Here is a 6,000-nt window from a genome sequence, read left to right on the forward strand (position 1 = left end):
CACTTTCACCCCTCAGCAAAGTGGCTTACGATTGGCCTAGAGCAGCCTAAAACATGGAGGAGAACCTGCAGTGAGGAGCCCGGGCAGAGAGAAGGAAGGAGCAAACACAGACCCCGCCCCCTTGGTCATATCTGATTGGACCATGGCTGGACAACTGACCTGAGCTGGGCCAATCAAAACATCACTTTCAGGACTCAGTCTTTGTTAGTAGCCACATACCTGGGAGCTGGGCAGCGGGACACCACCGGGAGCCCTATGTGACAGATAAGCCTGTGGAAGTTGGGGACTTGGTATGTCAAAACCTCCCCAGCCATAGTCACGTCCCTTAAGAAAACTCATGTTTCAAGATCAGGTCATGCCTACCAGCTGGACTGGACCCTCCTGAAACTATGCAAGACTATGTCCCAACCCCTGTCACCCAACAGCCAGAACACCACAAAGAAACCTTGATGGGGGCTGTCCAGAGGGCAGCGAACCAATTAAAGGGAAAACACTGGCAAAAACAGGGGAACCCATACACACCCACAGAGCGGGGAGGAAATGGGACAAAAACAGGGGACTCGATTCCTTCAGATCCACTCCGAGCACCACGCCATCCTCTCTTGGAGGTGGTCGGGCAGTTCCTATGCTGTCAGTCAAAAGTCAAAAGGTAGACTTGGGCAGGGCTCGGGGGACTTCTCAGGGACTCCCAGTAAAAGGAGGGCAGGAGGGACATGCCGTCCCTCCTCTCTGCGAGGACCACTCTCTCCCTTGAGTGTGCCCCCTTTCCCTTTCCTGTCCCTTCTAATGAACTCACGCCTGTTACTCTGATCAACATGCCTGAACTCTTTCTGGTCGGACCACAGAATCAGAGTTTGAAGCGGGGCTTTTACGCTGCCTTGGTTTCATGACAGGCTTCTTGTCCTGTAACAGCACACAGCCAGCCGGAAGTGGAGACCAGTCAGCTTGGTCATGGTGGATGCCGGTTCCCTGGAAGAGCAGAGGGAGAAGGACACAGGAGGGAAGGGTGGGAAGAGGGGTTGTGGGTTCAGGTCCCTGGGCCGTCCTGGAACTTTATGGAACCTGGTGACATTTCTTGACCTCGGTTCCCTGAGACACTCTGGTGTTCTCATAATGCTTGGCGGAAGAGTTTCTGCTCCTTGCAGCCAAACACTAAGGGGACACTCAAGGGAGAAGTGAGGCCTCTCAGAGAGGAAAGAAAGACACGCCCCTCCTGCCCTCTAGTTTTATTGGGGGTCCCAAGGAAGTTTCCAGAATCTCTGGAAGTCCACTTTTGACTTTTGACTGTCAGTCCTTCCAGGGAGGCTTGAGCACAGTTGCTCTGGACCTCCCTGGTTCTGGACTTGGAACCTGACCTCCGCTCCCCTGCCTTTGTCCATCAGGGTTTCATTGGAGAGCAGTTTTGCTTCTGGTACTCAGGTGTTGAACCCAGGGCTGCTCTACCACTGAGCCACATCCCCAGCTCTTTTTACTGCATTTTGAGACAGGTCTTGCTAGGTTTCCCACACTGGTGAACCAGATTTTCAGCCTCAGCTGTAGTAGACCCCAGCTGCCTGCCAGTGCCTTCTTTCCAGCTTCTTGTCTGGCAAATTGGAAGAATGAAATCCACGGATGAGGAAGAGTGAGTGCAAAAGAGTGGGATCTGTCCAAGTGAGAAGAGACAGAGCTCCCACAGGGTGGGAGGGACCCGATAGGGGTTGCCACTTAGGCACACTAGTCTAGGGGCTTGCCCAGCTACTGGTAGGGGCATTGGGCAATAGCCATGCTAATCAGGTCTTGGAAAAGTACCAACACTATTGGTCAAAATCTATGCTAAATGGGTATTGGAGACGTGTTAAAGCTGTTGGTTAGCCCTTGAGTCTGTGGCCTTCACTGAGGACTGTCCTGCCTCCCAGTTCCCATCACCTGAGACAAAGGAGTCGGCTGGAATGTTTGGAATGTCTACAGGTTAACCTCCTGGAGGGGTCTTTACATTTAAAAAGGCTTGATTGGGGTCCATTACCTATCCTATCTTATTCACTGGCCTCAAACTTGGCAGGCCTCCCACCTCAGCCTCTGGGATTACAGGTCCAGCAGAAGTCTGCTTTTACAGCTTATTTTTCTATGATTGTAAATGCCCATGGTAATAATGAATGATTTCATGAATATTAACTTTATGCCCAATGCTGTGCTATACACTTTATTCCCATGATCTCAATGAATTTTCAAAACAACATATGAGGCTGACATCTTCGCTTCTGCTTTGCAGAGGAAGCACTGCTATACAGAGAAATTGACTTGCCCAAGGCCACTCAGCTAACAAGTGACAGAACCAAGAACCGAACTCAGGCCTTCAACCATGATGATAAGCTGCATCTTAAAAAAAAAAAAGGAAAGAAATCTCATAGAAAAACTTCCCCATCATCTCACTACCCATTTAGAAACACCAAACACTGCTTACATTTGGTATCTTTCTTTTCTGTCTTAATTTTCTATGCTTATACTATTTTTTCAGTGTTACTTAGGTAAAGTGTGTGTGTATGTGTGTGTGTGTGTGTGTGTGTTTTCCTTTTGTTCCAGAGAGTGAGCCCAGGGTCTCATGCGTGGTAAACACACACTTACCTTCAGAGGAGGTGGTCCATACAGTTCCAATATTTTACATTTATACCATACAAATGTATGCTTTATATTTATACTTTAAATTGTAAGTGTATACTTCATATATTTATACTTTAATATATATGCTTTGCATCCTGCTTTTAAATTTTTGACATTTATCATAAACACCTTTCTACACTATCATGAGACTGACATGCTACCAACTGTGCTAAGACACCTTTTTACACCATTAAAAATTCTCTATAGGGCTGGGGCTGGGGCTCAGCGGTAGAATGCTTGCCTAGCGTGTCTGAGGTGCTGGGTTTGATTCTCAGCACTGCATATAAATAAATAAAATGAAGGTCTGTCTACAGCTAAAAAATATTTTTTTAAAATCCTCCATAAACATTTTCAACAACTAAGTAATATTCCATTACGTGGACACTCCCCGACTTACTTAACCTCTCTGTAAGTGTAGATTTAGTTTTTTCCACATTATAAATGGCTTTTTCAGCCTTTGGTTGGATTTAAGTGAGTATTTTTAGTACTTGGCTTTTTAGGTATCCTTCTTATTGCTTAGTGGCTTCCCATGGGTTTACAACGTACGACTTTAACTTATCTCAGGCTACCTTCAATCAATACCATGCTGCTGAAAGTGCAATCTCAGACGCTGCAACAGTATAGTCGGAGCATTTCACTCTGTGCTTTTGCTGTCCTAGGTTTTACTTCTAGAAACCCCGGTGGGCTGGCTCTAGCTCAGTGGTAGAGTGCATGTGTAGTATGCACGTGGCCCTGGGTTCCTTCCCCAGCATCAACACAAACAAACCTATAACACCTTATGATTATTGTTGCTCTGGACAGTCCGATTACTTTAAAAAGCTAACATAAGAATCGAACGCTTTATACTTATTCATGTTTTCCATTTCTGGTGCTCTTCATTCCGTTGTGTGAATCAGTTTCTGTCTGTATCATTTTCCTTCCACTGAAGAACTTTTAAAAATATTGCTCATAGTGCACATCTTCTGTATAATTAGGTCCTTCATACATTTAGAGTTCATTTTCTATTGGTTGTGTTTAAGGGTCAAATTTTATTTTAAATATATTGATGTTTACCTCTTCCAGTACAATTTGCCTGAAAGTCTATCTTTTCCCTATTAAATTACCTTTGCATCTTGGTCAAAAATCAATTGGTCAGGCGTGATGCACACACCTGAAATTCCAGTGACTTAGCAGTTGGAGGCAGGAGGTTCATAAGTTTGAGGCCAGTCTCAGCAACAAAGGCCCTAAGCAACTTAGTGAGACCTTGTCTCAACATAAAAAGGGCTGGGGATGTAGCCCAATGGCAAATCATCCCTGGGTTCAATCCCCAGTTCAAAAAAAAAAAAAAAAAAAAATCAATTGATCATTTGAATAGGGATTTCTTTCATTGATCTATTTATTCATGTCTATCTTTATACCCAAAACAGTGATTCAATTACTGTAGCTTTATTATAAGTCTTGAAATTAAGTAGCATGTCTTCCAAACTTATTCCTGATTTTCAAGATATTTTTTATTATTCTGAGTCATTTGCCTTTCTATAAAAATATTAAAAGTGGGTTACTGATTTCCTTAAGCCCTTCTAGAATTTTTATTTGAATTGCATTAAAACAATAGATCAATTTCAGGAGAGCTGCCATTTTAATATCAAAACTTCTAATCCATGAACATGGTATATCTCATCATTTATTTAAGTTTTACTTAATTTACCTTTGCAATGTTTTATAATTTTCAAAGTGCAAGTCACACATTTTTTTGTTATATTTGTTTGACTCTAATCATCTTACTTTTATGCTACTTAACTGGAGTTTTAAAAAAACTTTTCTAGTTGTTTATTGGTGGTGCATATAAATTCAGTTGATTTTTGTTTAAATGACCTTGTATGCTGCAACATTGCTGAATTTGCTTAACATTTTAGGAGCAACTTTGTAGATTCCTTTTGGTGTTCTACGTACATGATCATATAATCTGCAAATAAGAACAATTTTACTTCTTTTTAGATCTTTAGTCCTTCTATTTCATTTTCTTGCCTTATATACTATCTAGGAATACCAGTAATATGTTGTAAAGAAGTAATGAAGATGAACATTTTAGTTTATTTCTTATGTTAGGTAGAATACATTGAGCCTTTCATCACTGAGTTTGATGCTGGCCACATAAGTTTGATCAAAGAAATTCCCTTCTATTTTTGGTTTGTGGAGAGTTTTGTTTTTGGGTGCTGGGGATTGAACCCAGGGCCTTCTGCTTGCAAGGCAAGCACTCTACCGACTGAGCTATCTCCCCAGCCCCTGTGGAGAGTTTATTGTTGATGATATTGTTGAGGTCACTCTTATATAATAGAAAAACCAGATAAATACATCACAAGAGAACTAAAGACTCATATCCCACATGAACACAGACATAAAATTCTTGAACAAACTTTTAGTTTGTGGTGCTGGGGACCAAACCCAAAGTCTCATACATGGTAGGCATGTGCTCTACCACTGAGCTACATCCCTAGGCCTTTATTAGTGTTGTTGATGATACTATAAGAACAACTATTATTATTTTGAGACAGGGCTACACTAAATTTCCAAGGTTGTTCTCAAACTTGCAATCCTCCTGACTCAGCCACCCAAGTACCTGGGATTATAGCATGCACATCTTTCCTGGCTTAATGCTATTGTTTTAATATCACAATTAAGTGCTGAATTTTTTCAGGTGCTTTTTCAACATTCTTTGAGACAATCATATGGTTTTTCTCCTGTATTTTGTTAATCTGATGAATTACATTTATCACATTTTGAATATGAAACCAAATTTGCATTCCCAGGATATAAACAACATTGGGTTATGATATATTATCTTTTTGCATGTATTGTTGCATTTAATTTGCTAAAAACTTGTTTAAAGAACTTCGTGTCTATGTTAATGTGGGATATGGGTCTTCAATCCTCTTGTGATTTCTTTGTCTAGTTTTTGTGTTAGGTAAAAGGGACCTCAAATAAATGCATTCAGAAGCATTTTCCCATCTCCTCTGTTTCTGAAAGAGCTTGTGTAGGGTTGGAGTTATCTTTCATAAATATTTGATATAATTCATTAGTGAATTCATCTGAACCTGAAATTTTCTTTGTGGAATGCTTTTAAAATATAAAATCAATCTCTCTTATTTACACAACATATTTCGAGTTATCTATTTCCTCTTGGCTTTTTTTCCCCCCTCTCTTTTTTTTCTGGGGATTGAACCTTGGGCACTCTACTGCTGAGCCCATTTTAAATTTCATTCAAGACAGGGTCTCACCAACTTGCCCAGGTTGGCCTTGAACTTGCAATCCTCCTCCTCAGCCTTCCAAGTCACTGACATTACAGGCATGTGCCACTGGCCCAGCTGGTATGATTGTCTTATG

The sequence above is a fragment of the Sciurus vulgaris genome, assembly GCF_902686455.1.
Source record: "Sciurus vulgaris genome assembly, chromosome: 15".
In the NCBI taxonomy this organism is placed as follows: domain Eukaryota; kingdom Metazoa; phylum Chordata; class Mammalia; order Rodentia; family Sciuridae; genus Sciurus; species Sciurus vulgaris.